This window comes from Toxorhynchites rutilus, chromosome 3, assembly GCF_029784135.1.
Source record: "Toxorhynchites rutilus septentrionalis strain SRP chromosome 3, ASM2978413v1, whole genome shotgun sequence".
Taxonomy (NCBI): Eukaryota; Metazoa; Arthropoda; class Insecta; order Diptera; family Culicidae; genus Toxorhynchites; species Toxorhynchites rutilus.
The window spans coordinates 246,102,936-246,120,357 of NC_073746.1; the positions used below are offsets into that span (position 1 = coordinate 246,102,936).

The 17,422-nt window shown below is 40.1% G+C and overlaps 1 protein-coding gene across 2 annotated transcripts in view; it reads right to left on the bottom strand.

The window, feature by feature from the left end:
- The window catches only part of LOC129775778 (dihydropyrimidinase), a 63,563-nt gene extending 58,615 nt beyond the window's left edge, over positions 1-4,948 (bottom strand). The window contains exon 1 of one of the 2 annotated variants that reach the window (XM_055780868.1): positions 4,751-4,948. The gene's annotated coding sequence lies outside the window, so the exon portion shown is untranslated. Of the gene's footprint in view, positions 1-4,695 lie in introns of both variants that reach the window. The other variant, XM_055780867.1, reaches the window with a different exon arrangement.
- Positions 4,949-17,422: the final 12,474 nt, after the last annotated feature.

A 17,422-nucleotide genomic window follows, 5' to 3' on the forward strand; every position in this document is an offset into this window, starting at 1 on the left:
ATCGACGGTTGGCTCAATAGCTCGTAGTTGTCATTCTTGAAATCGAATGTTGTTCGATATGCGCTGTTAGGCTGCTTCAAGTGTTGCAAAGCGAGGAGCTTAATCACCAAAACATCATTCGTGTAACCCATGAGCTCACTTTTTTCGAATCGAAGTAGCGCAAAAGTATATGTCGGGAAAAACATTTTTCTTCTCCCATTTTCACAGAAAAAATGGTTTTTTACGCTAATAATTGTGTATGCTGATTAAATGGTATCGAGAATGTATAATTTGAGAAAGTGCCAGATGTACTCCATCTAATATTTGTGGACGAAAACTAAGTTGAGGTCTAATATCATGCTTTGTAGAATCGAGCGCCGTGCAGAATAACCACTGTCTACATCAGGGTTTCTCAAAGTGGTCGATATCGATCCCTTGGGGTCGATATTGGTTTACCAAGGGTCGACACAAACGAAAACTGATGTTGGGGGTCGACGAGGTTTAAGAATCGACCCCTTAATCAGCACAAATTCTCTTTTGAAACTTTCAAGATACTGTCCAAGTTGTATTACGTACATCAACTTGTTATAAGAATGACTAATATTCCATTATTTTTGCGTAAAATTCAAAACTTCATTTGAGATATTTAGGATTTAGCATTTATCCATTCCACATCGATAAACGACGAGTGAGGTTCGATTTTGTATGTTCTGGCACAGTCTAATCGCCACGAGTGTGGTTCGACGTTATACGTGAAGGGGTTAATGGCGAAAAACTATAGTGACTATATTATCTTGACCCCAATTTCTGATCAATCAGGAAGTTTTGTAATGCAAGAAAAAGATGGTATAACTAGGTACCAGATTCGGACTGGATGCATTATTACTTCCCAACCAACCTCCCGGAGTTCAGTATAGATACGTTTGGTCCTGCGTTGTCCTGATGGAACACAACACCTCTTCTGTTGACTTATTTTGGTAGTTTCTGGTCAATCGCTAGCTTCAAACAGTCCAGATGTTGAGAGTAGAGATCTAAATTTAGTATTTGGTCATACGAAAGTAACTCACAAAGAAATGACTCCCTTCAAGTACCACCAAATACATAGTAAAACCTTCCTAACCGTTAGTTCTGGTTTGGCCCCCGTTTGAGCTGCTTCACCATGCTGTGACCACGATCGTTTTCGCATATTATTGTCGTAGGTGACCCATTTTTCATCACCATTCACTATCCGTTTAAGAAATGGGTCGATTTCATTCCGTTTGGCCAAGGTTTCGCAGATGGAAACTCGATCAATCGTATTTTTTGGTGTTAATTGGTGTGACACCCACACACCGAGCATCTTTGTGAATGCAGCTCTGCACAAATGGTTTAAAATTGTTTTATGGTCGATCTTCAGTTCCTGGACGATGCCAGAACGAATATCATGCCGGTCAACTTCGGTTTTTTCTGAGACTTCATCGACAATTTCGACGACAGGTTTGCCTTGCCTTGTGAGGTGCATCTTTAACATCAAAAATGCCTGAACGTAATCGACAAAATCAAAATTGCACGTAATTAGCACCATAAACATAAAAACTGTAAAATCTACCGAATCTTCTCTTTGTTGACTTCCATTGTTAACACCCTGCAACTCACAACTGAATGGAACAAACAAAACACAGCAAAAGATTTTTTTAGTGTGAAATGTCACAATGACAACGAGCATAACCTTGAAATTGTTTGATTGATACTATACGAGATATCAATCACTACAGCCATCTACCGAGAAAATAATAGAGTTGAGGGGCTTAGAGTGCAAGGGGTGTAAGTTACTTGATCGATTTCTTTTCATAGACATTCTCTTTTGATCATAGCTTCACTGCAAACACATTCCCAGATTATTTGACAATGTGGACGATAAGCCAGAACCTCAATTATCGGTTTCTATAGAAACATAAAATTTGAACGTTTTTGTGTGCGAGTTATTAAAAAAAAGGGAAAAAAATATGAAGAGAAATCGATCAAGTCACTTACACCCTTTGCATTCTAAGCCCCTTATTTATTTTTCCCCAACCTAATGTGATTGTCGTACTTTTCAAAACTCAACAAGGCTCATCGACATAAGTTCATAAATTTATACAAGTTTGGATGTAAAGTAAAATAACGTGATCAAGTTCGTACGATAATGTGTTTGAGCGAACAAGTCTTTCACGCACGTTTTTACTTGTGCTATAATTGACATGTCCAAGTCCAAACATGCTCCTGATATTTTACTGTATAAGAAGCTTGCACTTAGGTCTCAAGTTCTGAAGAAAACATAACTCGTAGACATTTTAGCTTTTGAATGAAATGATTAGCGTACCACTTCGTTCAGCCGGCAAAGAGTTATTAACGCTCAAAACCTTGCATCTCCGACGTATCCAGTATTGTGAAACATTGTTGAAAAATGTATTATCGATTTTCCATCTTCATACCTTGTCGAAAAAGGCTTCAGTGTGGTTTTAAACGTTTTGTCGAAACAAAAAAACAAAAAAAAACTATGGGAAAATCGACGAACGAGGAGATGCAGGGGCTCAACTCACCAATATTGAACCAGATTTAGATAGGTTGGTAAAAAATCACCAGGTTCTTCCATGACACTGAATTTTTGATGTTTTTTTTATCTTTACTTTGCGATTTTCTACGATATCCAGAAGCAATTTGTATTTGTGATTAATTGGTATTAATAACTGTTAATTACACTTGATATTCACCGAATTTCATGTCTATTTATTTTGTTGTATTTTGTTGAGAAAATTATGTCAGGTCACTTAACTCTTTATTAGGCCGTGGAAACTATATTATCACCCACAATATTATTATTTGAATATTTTGCTTAACCAAAGACTTCTAAAGGTATCTGGCAATACTCCAATTTTTTACAGCTGCTAAAAAAAAATACTAAAATTAATGAACGGCAAAGGTTTTCAGTTGTTAAGTATTTTGTATGATTGAAAAAAATTCTCTATGGGGGTCTGAGGTATCACTTCATTCTGAAAAAGGGGTCTATTGCCCAAAATAGTTCGAGAACCCCTGGTCTACATGTTTGAAGTATCGTACAATACTTCCCGTCGTAGATGATAAACGAAAACAACGTTTGACATTATTCTCGTGCTAAACTTCTCTCTACTCGGCAGTTTTAATGGTTTGAGTCTTATTTTGAATAGATGAATATAAAATGTTAATGCCTCGTTATCTCCGTATAATATAATGAATATAAAGCAAGCTTTGTTTTCCCAATTTTCGTTTTGAGATGATACAATCGAGTCACACGATAATGGTGATAACGGGTTGAACACTGTTCTGTTTGTTTTCCAAAAATTCACATACATTTAAAGGGGGTGGGTATTTCTTACTAAAAGTGATTCTCTTTCAATTGTTGTTAATCATCCGAGCCTGTCTTCTATCAAACATAAGAAGTTAATTGAATTGAAATTATCAACCATGTCTTTAAATGCATCTTTACTTCAATGACACTCCATATGATTGTATAAAAATTTAAAAAAATCCCCAAATGTTTTGGAATCACGTGATATTCGACGAGTATAAAACAATCTAAAATATACAATAGTTTACACAACATTGTTTTCAGTGTGTTTGTGTGGGGTCCTCTTTCTAACGATCAAGTGCTAATAGAAAGGTAAACAATCAGCTCACTCCACATTGATAGACAGGTCAATGGGCAAAGCGATTCACTGTTTTATAACCACTTATATTATACATTCCGGTTGAATAACAAATCCAGCCTAAATTCAAATTTTGCGCGTAATATTGTGCATTGGATTAACTGTCACGTTCATAACGCAGTCGGTTGCATTCGAGAACCGGCGATCGAAAAGCAAAGAACATATTGAAAAGCTAAAAATAAAATACCCCAAATGAAAACGACGATTAGATCACAAAAAAGAACATCGAGAGACTTCACACGCCGAAGCCGGGACTTGTTGTCAAAGTGCGCGAAAAACAACAATGCCGCACACATGAAAAGAAAGTGCAAAGCGAATGTGGGAAATCTCGTCCCTCCTCCGTAGGAGATGTTTGAGTGTAGTGAATTTTCGTGAGTTCATCCTCTGCTATTGCGTGATATGCGCGCATGCTGTATCGCATGTCATCTCACCATCGCCACCACCACCACCACCTAACAGCCACCCTCTTCCATCAACTAAAGTTGGAGAAGATTCCAAATTTGCTTCGTGTCACTTTTTATCGACGATTATTCTCTTACACAGTTCCTAAAACAGCTAAAATGCTTCAATTTTTCGTTCTCACTTGCACGCTAATCCAATTAGAGACTTTTTCTTTGTGGGATTCGGTTCTGCTAATCCGACTGAGGTGCAAATCATTCCATTCTAATAGGCGTGAGCACCGGTGTGCAGGAAGAGCCAAATCGTGGAAGCGTAACAGCGAGCGAAACCACTTTTTATCATCCAAGTTGGGCAGGTCCGTCATAGCATAACTATTCCGAATGGATATGTATTCTATAGTGCCCGGAATTATGAAGGGAGAGATCCAACGTTCGCACACTGGGCTGCTATTCTGGCAATTAAATAATTGGCAAGTACACGAATCAGCTAGGGGGATGGACGTTTGTCGACATAATGGCCATTGTGCAGCGAACCTAATTTATATATCTCATTTTTTTAACAGTTCTCATCTTTTAGCAGCATTTACACTGTGAAAATTCGTATAGTAGCATACTTTTCTTATTTCTTCAAACTTGGTTATTGAACTCCAATTTAGCACTTTAATTCACCTTGAAACAAAACAATTCACCGACACGATTGACGATTGACGATAAAATATGCACCGCTAACTCGGAGGCGAGTTCACTTTTATTTCTTTTCGCTACCCTTTTCCAAAGTGTGAACGGAAAAGAAAAAAAGTACAATCAGCGAAAGCCACTGCAGATTAGAACACTTCCACACGCGTCGCCGGAAAACAACGAACTGAAGGCAAGCGTGAACGCGATGAATTTTACAGCCGAAGTGATGAGTCAAACCGCATGTGTCTGGCACCCGATGCGCGGTGGGTGGTACTGCGCCTCATGGGTCGTCCACAGATTGTGGTTCGGATACTTTCACGCCGGAAAAGCGTTCGATTAAACATTTGGTGATTCATGATAACCTGAGGAAAACATTCTGTGAATGACATAATGTGAATGAATTTGATCCGATATCATTGTCCGAATTGTCTTTTGAAAAATACAGGGTGTTTCAGAGTAAATGTTATCAATTTTTTTAAATTTAAGTGGTTTTAACATTACAGTGGTTTTACATTTCAAAACTGTATTTAAATGACATGACGTTTAAGTTTGTATCGAAATTCATTCGTTCATGTGATTGAGGCGTCATGGACGCGAAAAACGAACTGGTTACAAATTGTTTTTGAAAAAGGAGCTACCGTTTCCCAAAAGTCGTCAGAGTGAATGGAAGATTCATATTTATTAGGGCATTTCACTGCCCTAATGATATTGATGATACGAAACCCATCCCAGGATCCACTATTCGTCGAAGGCCTCCCAATCTTTGGTGGGATAGCCAGTGTTCCAAGCTTTATCAGGATAAATCGATTGCATTTAACGTTTTTCGGAATCGTGGAACCATTGAGAATTTTCAAACGTATTTAGCACTTGAAAATCAATTTAAAAACTTGATCTTATTGGCGAAATTTCGTGGGAGGTTTGTCACGAGAAACGTCAATGAAAAAAATATAGAAAGTGGCTCGAAACAAGAGGAATCGCTCTTCAACGAATAAATGCGAGGAATATCCACATAGATGGATTTTGAATTTTGCACGGAAGGTTTGTCCCGATTCCGTTCCCGTACAAAAAAATTGTTCGAGATATTTCACAAGATAGGTGCGTTCTTGATTCCGAGTTTTCGATGGTAGAATTCTCTCTTGCCTTCCTTTCATGTAACAATTCTACTCCGGGATCGGATAAGATTAATTTCAACTTGCTGAAAAACCTCTCTGATGTGGCGAAACATCGCTTGTTGAATTTATTCAATCGGTTTCTGAAGCATAATATTGTTCCAGATGGTTGGAGACAAGTACGAGTTATAGCTATTCAAAAACCCGGAAAACCCGCGTCCGACTTCAATTCATACCGCCCAATAGCAATGCTGTCTTGTATACGGAAATTGTTGGAGAAAATGATGTTGTTTCGCCTTCATCGATGGGTTGAAACAAATGGCCTTCTCTCAGATACACAATATGGGTTCCGCAGGGGCAATAGGACGAATGATTGTCTTGCGTTGCTTTCTTCAGAAATTCAAATGGCTTACGCCGAAAAAAAACAAATGGCTTCAGTATTCTTGTACATAAAGGGGGCCTTTGATTCAGTTTCAATAGAGGTTTTGTCAGACAAATTACACTCTCGGAGTCTGCCGCCTCTATTGAACAATATGTTATATAACTTGCTTTGTGAAAAACATTTGAACTTTTCTCACGGAGATTCGGCAGTAAGTCGGTTCTCTTACATGAGCCTCCCCCAGGGCTCATGTTTAAGCACCTTTTTGTACAACTTCTATGTAAGCGACATCGAAAAATGCCTTACACAAAATTGCAGCCTAAGACAACTTGCAGAAGATGGAGTGGTGTCTGTCGTAGGATCAAACGAATCTGACCTTCAAGAACCCTTACATTTCCTAGACTTTTTAGCACGCTCCCTAATATCCTGACGAACACTCAATTTATCCTGATTTTTCTGAAATGATCCTGAATTTTGCTGAATTTTGTACACTTTACATTATTCGTAATAAATATACTGGTATCCATGCCAAAGTTTCCTGTCATGATAGTTCTCCGGTTCGCACTTGTATATATCTTACATTAAGTTGAACTGTGTACTTAACTTTTTTATCTCTACCCTCAATTGTTTCGTGGCTCCCCAAAGCAGTGCTAGAAAATTTCATGAACCCGATTGTCTGACGAATTTATGGAATTACACCGAGATTAAGTTTGAGGAACAACATTGCTTTATTGAAGATAATGTGTATGTAGATGTATCCCCAGAGTTATTAATGTAGGAATACGTTTCAGAGTGTAAAATTACTCAAGAGAGAAATTTTGAATCCACAGACAATATAAAAAGATTTTATATGTGATTTGTTCATCTGATTCAAAGTAGAAACAACTTTAATGATGAAACTATGGTAAATATATCTATAACTAAATATCATAAAAATCATAAAAATTAGGAAAAATTCAACAAGTCTTCCACTGCTGATATGCTTTCCTCATTTGTTGAGTAAAGATTTATTCCAAAACATGGATGATGAATTCAGTGAAAATTTGAATATTGATTTCTCTGCAATTGACTGTAGTGATGCTGTAGGTTTTTCGGAAAAAATATAAACGATCAAAGAGTAAGGCGAAATACTAGCATTAGCTTATGCGAGGATTTTTACCAAGCTTATTAATTCTTTTACATATCCGGTCTTCACCCGATAGAAGTTATACTTTGTTTCTGGTTGGATTTGGATTGGATTCTGTATTATGAGCTACTACCAAGCAACCTGTTTCTCACATGTATGGCTCGCAGTAGTTTTCGACGAGGAAGCAAACATGTTTTGGAAGGATAGAATTATTTAAGCTGTGTGAAAGATGGCGAAAGATTGTGAAACAAATCATTAACTTCTCGGACAACCCAATATGAGCTATCCTGATTTTTATTTTCATTCTTCCTGATTTTTTCAAATTATAGTTGGCAACCCTGCTTACAAGATAATTTGAACTTTACTGATGGGTCCTCTATGAATGAGTCCACAGGATTTGGAGTGTTCAACGTATTTTTTAGCACCTCACACAGTCTTCAGTATCCTTGCTCAGTATATATTGCTGAATTGACAGCGATATACTGGGCGCTGGACAGCGTCGCCTCACAACCTGTTGAACACTTTTACATTGTAATGGATAGTCTTAGTACTGTCGAAGCTATCCGTTCAGCGAGGCCGGAAAAGCACTCGCTGTACTTCCTTGAGAGAATAAGAGAAATTTTGAGTGCTTTATCCAGATACTGTTATGTCAATTCCGGGTAATGAGAGGGCTGACTCATTAGCAAAGGTAGGTACAATTGGAGGTGATATTTATCAGCGTCAAATCGCCTTCAATAGATTTTATTCTTTAGTCCACAGAAAAACCATTGCTATCTGGCAACGCAAGTGGAACGAGGATGAATTGGGACGGTGGCTTCACTCGATTTCCCCCAAGGTTAGCCTCAAACCGTGGTTTAAAAGTCTGGAATTGAGTCGGGACTTTATTCGCACCTTCCCCGACTCATGTCCAATCACTGTTCGTTAGATGCACTACTCTTCCGTTTCAATCTTGCCGGCAGCAATCTCTGCGTTTGTGGCCAAGGTTATAGCGACATCGAGCATGTTGTTTGGTCGTGCGAGGTATATCAGATCGAATTTAGAAAACTCCCTTCGGGCCCGAGGAAGACATCCCAATGTGCCGGTGAGAGATGTGTTGGCTCGGTTAGACCTTGATTACATGTCCCATATATTTGTTTTCCTTAAAGCTATCGATCTTCGTGTCTGATTGTCCCTATATCCTTATACCCTCCTTTCCTTCCTTTGCGGGTAACTCGTCCCCTTGCTATAAACAGTAGAATAAGTTGAAACGTAAATACACTATAAATATACGAATACATTTAAGAACTGAGTGTTCATCAACATTGTTACAATTTCCTTATATCCCATCCATCTCCTAAAAATATGTGACCCTTCTAAACTCGAGTACACCGCGAGTAAACGGTTTTCCACCTTACTAACCATAGATGTAAGAAAATTGTTTATATATATATATATATATATATATATATATATATATATATATATATATATATGTAGTTTGAAAATTATATTTAAGAATTCGGCTTCTTTAAACTTAAGTAACTGAGTCTATAAAAATAAACGAATTAATAAAAAAAAATTAAAAAAGAAACAATTAAACTCCAACACAGCTTAGATTCCGTTAACTCTCATTCTGAAGGTCTTCGTAGCCACTTGGTTACGCGTTCGCTTACTAAGCGATCGATCGTGAGTTCAAACTCAGGGCCTCAATTGACCATCTTTGTGTTGTTATAGAATAACTACGTCCATGCAACAATCATCACCTATGGAGATCGATCCACGGTCGAAATAAGATCGATTCATCAATACAACTGCTCTGTTCTGCAAGACACATCGGGCTGCTGTTCTACAAATAGCCCAACAATGATCAATATCAACTGTCTCCGCTGTCCGGTCTGCGCAACAATGGAAGAACAGATAGAATACCCTTACGCCTAAATGGCTACTACAGACTAATTTACCATAATGTAATGGAACAGAAAAACCTAACGCCTAAATGGCTACTACTAATTACTGTGTAATTTACAATTTATAGAAACATAAACATATGTACATGTACACGATACAAACCCGGCTCTGTTAAAAAAGAAGATAAAATGCTAATGAGCCTGAGAAATAAATAAATGGGATAAAAAAAACTCTCATTCAGATAATATAGATATCAAATCGCGGAGGCTTTCCCGACGACGGTGTTGACATGAACTTTGCAATTGAACTTGCAGTCTAAATAAACACCAAGATTTTTAATACAGTCGACGTTGGCTAGCGGAACATAATCACGATGATAGCCGAAATGAATTGAGCCTTCCCTTCTAGAAAAAAGAGATTGTGTAGCACGTATTTGGATTCAGTGTCAAACGATCGGTCCATTTTTTTTAAATTTCCAATTGGCGAAAACTTCAACCTCGAAGGAGCGCCCAATCAGATAAGATTTCAGCCAATGTAAAACATTTCCGCTAAAAACATGTTTTTGCACTGCAATATCGTTGTTGGTTTCGTCGAAGGCTGGTGACAGCTGCCATACAAATGAAACACAAATTTCTGTATTACTCGAGAATTTATCAAGAAAACGACACCAAATTAGGTATATGGAGGTTTTAGGGCGCAATAAATGTTTTCACGGTTTCACGGTCGAGTAAAGCAGAAATTCGTGTTTCATTTGTATGGCACCGTCTAAATACAAATGAAACACGAATTTCTGCTTTACTCGAGAACTAATCGAGCAAATGAAACGAAATTTGGCATGTGGAGGTTGTAGGGTGCAATAAATGATTCTATGGTAGTTAGCAAAGAAACCAAATTTGGCATGTGGAGGTTTTAGGATATAAGTGTTTAGGACAATAAGTGTTTCTATGGGGTTAGATACTCCTCCCCCTCTCTTATAGCGAATTCGTTTTTAAAACTGAGTCAGTGCCAAACTGATTCTGTAATAAAAAAACGTTTTCAGTTTCACGAATGCGGTGGTTTGTTGGTGTGCGTTATATAGTCTGATTTGTTTACGTTTGCGACGACAAATGTACAGTGTCGACGTCTGGTGGTGATATTAGTGCTTGGGAGGTAAATTATTCTCCATCAGATCAGAAGGGCCAAGTGCAGTGTAAAAATAAAAATGAATGAAAATTTTTACTTCATATTGTTTGATTACCAAACACATGTAGTTCTGACACTCACTTAACCATTTGTCGATGCATTTCCTGTTTGTTCCACAAATAATTACTATTATAATATAAAATCATCATTAGTCACAGTTTTCGGTTCGTTTTCGTTTCGCTTATTTCATCACATAAAATAAATATTCGATACGTTAAAGTAAATTTTCATTCATAATTTTGATTTTGAAAGCTGGTTTATTCCACCTGAAAATCCATCATTATTTTCGCCTCACAATGAAAGCACACGTAGCTTAACGCCGTCTACGCGAATAAACTCTTCAAAATCAGAATCCGAATTGAATTACGATTTCAATAATAAAAAAAAGACGGGTGGGTAATGTCGGGGACATAACCGGAGTGACGTAGGACAATACAAAGGGGACAGCTTTTGTTAAATATATATTTTAAATATATTGTTTTATTTTGAATACGTGAATACCTACCTATCTACCTGAAAAATGGATTAGTTTACTGTTTACTCTTTATGAATATGTTGATGGTTCTGAAAAGAACCTTTGGTGTTGTGTTTTTGTTATCACTCGATTTCCCATCTTGTTTGGTTATACCTTCCTGCTTAGCTATTGCGTTTGCCACTCGCCACAGCTTCCACAGTTGGAAAATTTCTTCCCATCCAGCTTGGGACAAGTGGTTCAGTAAATTACATTTAATGCGACGTGCCGGAGAAACACTTTGCCACTCACTGAAACTAATTGTTGCCTTGATGAGCGCCGAACCGAAGTTGCTCTGTTCTTGATGCGGGTTTTCTGATTGTCGTGAGCAGCTTTGCAAGCCAACTCGAGCACTCCGACGGCCGAAACTCTATAATCGCTGTTAGGTATACTGGTGCTCCGGCACCAATCCGTTCGGCCTAGTTACCCTTGCGGAGCAATCAGTGAATGCGACCAACAGGGAACTGGAGACCTGCACGGTTCGAGTGAGACTTTGCCTTTCCCTTAACTTGTCCTCCTTTGTTACGTCCACGATGCCGATGCCGTACAACCTCACGGGTTTACGGTTTGAAAGAAAATAAGATATTTTTTTGGGGTCCGCGTGTTTTATACTCTAGCGGTACACACTCACAGGATAGAGACAAATCGGCAGACTCAGCCAGAGGGGCGAGTCCAACGAGACGAACGAATGAGCGTTAAAAGGGAGCGATGGCAAAAAAATCCATCATACTGATTTTAACCTCCGACCGAGAAGGTCGCTTTTATTTTCAGCTTAGCAGTTGGACGTTTTGGACAAGCGGACTAGGACGTCCCCCCCCGGCGTTTTCGAAAGGAGCGATTTCATCGGTTTTAGTGTGGCAGCAGAAAAAGAAGCAGGAAACAACAGTTCGTTTCGACCGTGAGGAGCGGGCGCCTACCGGTGAACCGGAAAAGCGCGCGCTTTTGCGGCGTCACTGACGCCACGCCCCCTTTTTCTTTTCTGGCAGTGTTGCCAATTTTAAAAGTAGTGCTTAGTGTTTACAAAATAAAATAAAATTTAAAAAGAAGACGCACGCGTACGGACTGTGAAGTGACAAGAGGGAATAATTCCAAAAGTTTACCCGCGATATTGGTGGTTTTTCAAGTGCTCTTGTATAAAAAGTAGTATCTTCTGGGAACATATCCCCAAGTGTCAAGCCCTCACAAGAATAACTCAGTGCTTTAGTGCAAAGTGAAACCCACTTGTCGGCTATACCTAGGGTGTAGCCGACAACAAAATGGCTTCCAGTAGCTCCGGGCCTCCTCAAGGCCGGGCTACAAACCTGTACGAAGGGAAACCTACCCAACGTACCTCTCCAAAGTGGGCCGACCCACTCAACGGCAATTTGCAGATTCTGCTCCTTCGTGCAACAGGAGAGAACGTGATCCCTTCCAATCCGTTCATAGTTAGTAAAACTATCTCCAACGTTGCGGGGGATAAATTTAACAGCGCGAGACCACAACGAGACGAAAAAAAGAGGACGCAGTATATTCTTACAACCAAGGACAAGGATATTATTGGTAAGCTCCTTTCAATAACTAAATTGATAGATGAAACCCCTGTTGAAGTTATCTTTCACCCAACATTAAATCAACGCAAATGCGTTGTCACTTGCCGTGATGTCATTGACATCAAAGAATCCGTACTGGTTACTGAGCTTTCCGATCAAGGTGTGATCGATGTCAAGCGTATTACCAGGAAGGATAACAACATTGTTGTCCCAACGGCAACCTTAATTTTGACCATTCGTGGAACGGTTGTTCCCGATTTCATTTATTTCGGGTTCATTCGAGTCGGGACTAGAAACTTCTACCCTAATCCCATGCAGTGCTACAAATGCTATAAATTTGGGCATACGACCAAGCGATGCAAGCGCGAAAATCCGCTTTGCAGAAACTGCGGCCAAGAACATTCGGAACAAAAAACAGAAGCAAACATAGTTTGCAATGCTTCAGCTTTTTGTGTCAACTGCCAAGGAAACCACTCCTCTTCCAGTAGGAATTGTCCCGTATGGCAAAATGAAAATAAAATTACCAGAATCAGAATCGATAATGGAATTTCACACAAAGAGGCAAAGGAACAGTTTCAACTACAAAACAATGGCTCTTCATTCGCAAGTGTTCTGCAAAACAGACTCACCAACTTGCAAAAGCCAGCACCCACATGTAACTGCAAATGTAACTGCGCCTCGGCCGTTTCGGCCACTTCTAGTCGCGAAAGCACCCCCCCAAATGACACTACATTCGATACAACCATGACAGATTCAACAACTGGTAGTTCATCAACTGAATCCGAAAGCGAATCAGTCATTTCTATGGATACGTCTGATGTTCCAAACAAAAACAAAAACAAAAGAAAAATAACTAAAGGATCATCCTCAGAGTCAGATCAAAAATCTGAAGATGAGACCCAAACAAACAAGGACAAGAAAAGAACTAAGAATGAACAAAGACAGACACCAACAACAAATAACAATACAACCCCAACAGAAAACAACAACAACAACAACACATATCAAACAAAAAACAACAATAACAACAACAGAAACGCACATTCAACAAAAAACAACACAAACACAACAAACACTCCAAAGACTTCTACACCAAACAAAAACAACACCAATACCTCAAAGAAAGCTTCTCTTTCCAAGGGTAAAGGACCATCGAACTAATTCTCTTTGAATAGTTCAAACATACACACAATTAAGACTTAGGAATTAGAGTTAAAAACACCAACACATTCACTCCAACACAGAAATTCGGGATACAATGGAACATCAGAAGTATCCGACGAAATATTCTAGAACTGAAAATGCTTATTTCAAACTCTAATCCCACAGTCATAGCCCTTCAAGAAACTATGACTCCAAACAACTTCGATAAACACTTCATCTCAAAATATATCACATATTTCAAAGAGGGTCCCAACCCCTCAAAAAACGGAGTTGCAATCGCAATCAAAGATGGCACTCCACATGATCTTCTTCCCATTACCACTGATCTTCAGGCAGTGGTAGTGCGCATTAAACACCCCTTTCCAATCACCGTCGTTAGCATCTACATCACTAATGATTCCGATCCGAACACTCTACGCGGCCAACTGGACCATCTGTTCGCCCAACTTCCCGCCCCAATCATGCTTATGGGTGATTTCAACGCCCACTCATACGCCTGGGGAGGTGCATACCTCGATCGAAAAGGATCCATCATTGAGGATTTCATATCCGACCATTCTCTTCTCCTTCTTAACAACGGCCAACACACCAGAATCCATTATTCTGGTACTACTTCAGCCATCGATCTCACTATAGTATCAGACAAACTATCTTCAAAACTTTCTTGGAACATCCACGATGATACTTGCGGAAGCGATCATTTTCCAATCTTCACTTCCTTCGGCCAAACTTCTCCAGAGTTTTCAACAAGGCCAAGATGGAAATTTGAATACGCTGACTGGGCTGGCTATCAGTTTGACATTGAAAACCGCCTCTCCGCTAAACGAGATTGGACAGCCAAGGAATTCTCCAAAGTTGTCCTAGAAGTTGCAATGGTGCACATCCCCAGAACCAGTGGCATCCCTGGCAGGAAATGTGTCCCATGGTGGTCGCCTGAGCTGAAGGCAGCGATCAAAGGTCGACGTAAGGCCCTACGCAAATTAAGAAAGGCCCATCCGGACAGCCCACTGAGACCCACTCTGCTTGCAGAGTTCCAAAGGGCTCGCAAAGAAGCTAAGACTGCTATCAACACAGCCAAGCACAACAGTTGGGTTAAATTCGTCAGCGAAATTAATCCCAACGCGTCAACAAAGGATTTATGGAGTAAGATTGGCAGGCTTCATGGAAAGAAAAGAAGCAAAGAATATAATCTTCTAATTAACGGTCAATACACCAATGACCGGAAAATCATCGCCGAGGCGTTTGGAGATTTCTTTGCTTCCGCCTCCTCCAATCAAAACTACGACCAAACCTTTCTAACCCACAAAACGGAATGCGAAAGAATTCCCATCGATTTTCATACCGATGTGGAATTTGACTTCAACAAAAACCTCTCCCTCAAAGAGCTCGATTGGGTACTGAACAAAGTCAAACAAGGATCCACAGGACCTGATGACATTAGCTACCCTATGCTTAAGAATCTACCCCATCTCGGGAAAAAAGCACTTCTGAAGCTCCTCAACAAAGTCTGGGACAGTGGAACCCTCCCCAGTTGCTGGAAAGAGGGTTTAATGATCTGTATCCCGAAACCAGACATGAACAACCATCTTCTTGACAATTTCCGCCCCATCACTCTCCTAAGTTGTGTTGGGAAAGTCTTGGAAAAAATGGTCAATCGACGCTTAACGACTTTTCTAGAGTCAAATAAGCTGATTGATCCCAGACAATTCGCCTTCCGTGCGGGAAAAGGTACAGAAGATTGCCTTGTAGCAATCGAAAAAATCCTAGACGACGCAACTGAAAAATTACACCACATTGATATTGTTTCCCTGGATTTATCCAAGGCCTTCGATCGGGCATGGAGGTACCCAGTGCTGAAAAGCCTTTTCGACTGGGGGATTCGTGGGAGATTAGGTCTCTTCGTTAAAAGTTTTCTAGAAAACCGGTCTTTCAAAACCGTTATTAACAACCACCAATCTTCTCTAAAAATCCCAGAAAACGGCTTCCCACAAGGCTCAGCACTTTCACCAACCCTCTTCAACATTGCCATGCAATCTCTATTCGAGATTATCCCGGACCATATAAAGGTCATAGTCTATGCAGATGACATCACTCTTATCTCTACGAGCTGCTTCGGCTTAATTCAGAGAAAGAGGCTTCAAAAAACCTTAGACTCCATCCAAAACTGGGCTCTAAAAACAGGTTTTAAAATTTCCCCGGAGAAATCCAAACACATACACATCGGAAAAGCTCTCAGAAGGAGAACCTATCTTCAGCTCAACAAAATCCCGATCCCTACAATGAGGACATTGAAAATACTAGGGGTTACTTTCGACAAGAAACTCAACTTCCTATCACATTCCCAAAAGACCAAAATAGCCACCAGAAAGAAATTGAACATCATCAAGTCTATCGCAGGCAACCTAGCCTCCGGTCATAGAAAGACGTTGCTAAATGTTGTAAATGTTTGGTTGGTCCCACAAATCCTTTACGGAATAGGCACCTTCAGCCGTGGAGGGGACAGGGTGTTAAACACCATTCAACCAATTTACAATAAAGCAATTCGGCTCGCAATTGGCGCTTTTCCCACCAGTCCTACTCTTGCTGTAATGGCAGAAAGTGGGCAACTTCCCTTCACCCACCTGGTAACAAAAGCCATCACGAATAAAGCCATCCGTCACTTGTCACTCCCCGAAAGCGACCACAATGTCCCATTAATACATAGAGCTAAAACATGGTTCAAAAATCTCACGAACAAAGATCTTCCCGATATATGTGAACGTTCATCTGCGACGGGAAGAAATTGGAACGTCAAACCGCCGAACATTAACCTTGAACTTCTCAAGACAGTTCGAGCGGGAGACCCTTCTCCAAAAGTCAAAGCCTGCTTCAATAACCTCGTTGCATCCAATTTTCAAATCAACCACCAAGTATACACAGATGGTTCAGTCAGTGCCGATGGAGTTGGATGTGGAGTCTTTGAGAGTAGATACACTGGTAGCTTTTCTCTTCCACCGCAATGCTCCATCTTCAGTGCGGAAGCTTTCGCCCTTTTAATAGCTACCCAAGAATGCACCCATGAGTTTCTTCCTACCACAATATTCTCAGACTCAGCTAGCTGTCTCCACGATCTTCTGAGTGGAAACAGCAAACACCCATGGATTAAGCAAACAGAAGAGGCTGCTTCAAATAAAAACATCTCCTTCTGCTGGGTTCCTGGTCACTCAGGAATCCGTGGAAACACAGCCGCCGACATACTGGCCGGCAAGGGCAGCAAAATAGATCCCCCAGACATGCCCTGTCCTCCATCTGACATTGTCCGCTGGGTAAAACAGCAAGTCCGTGAAAGCTGGGACATAGGCTGGATAAACAGCCGTCCCACTCATCTTCATAAAATTAAAAATTCCACTCTCCCTTGGGATGACCGCCTCAATAGTAGGGAAAGGCAAGTCCTTACCCGTCTTCGAATTGGGCACACTAACTTCACCCACTCACACTTGTTCTGCAGAGCCGAAAAACCCCAATGTGCTTGCAACGAAGCTCCGGTTTCCGTTAGCCATCTTTTACTTGAATGTCAACATACCAAAGATGCTCGAGTCCGACACAACATAGGTCAGAGTCTCCGAGATATCCTCAGTAGAGACGAGACCCAAGAAACCAATTTAATTGCGTTTCTGAAAGAAACCGACTTCTTTGGTAAAATCTAAACCGAAATACTAAATACCTTGGAAAGTGCTTATTAAAGTTCGCCACTTCACAGTCATGTATGCGTGTTTATGTGTGTATACACATGTATG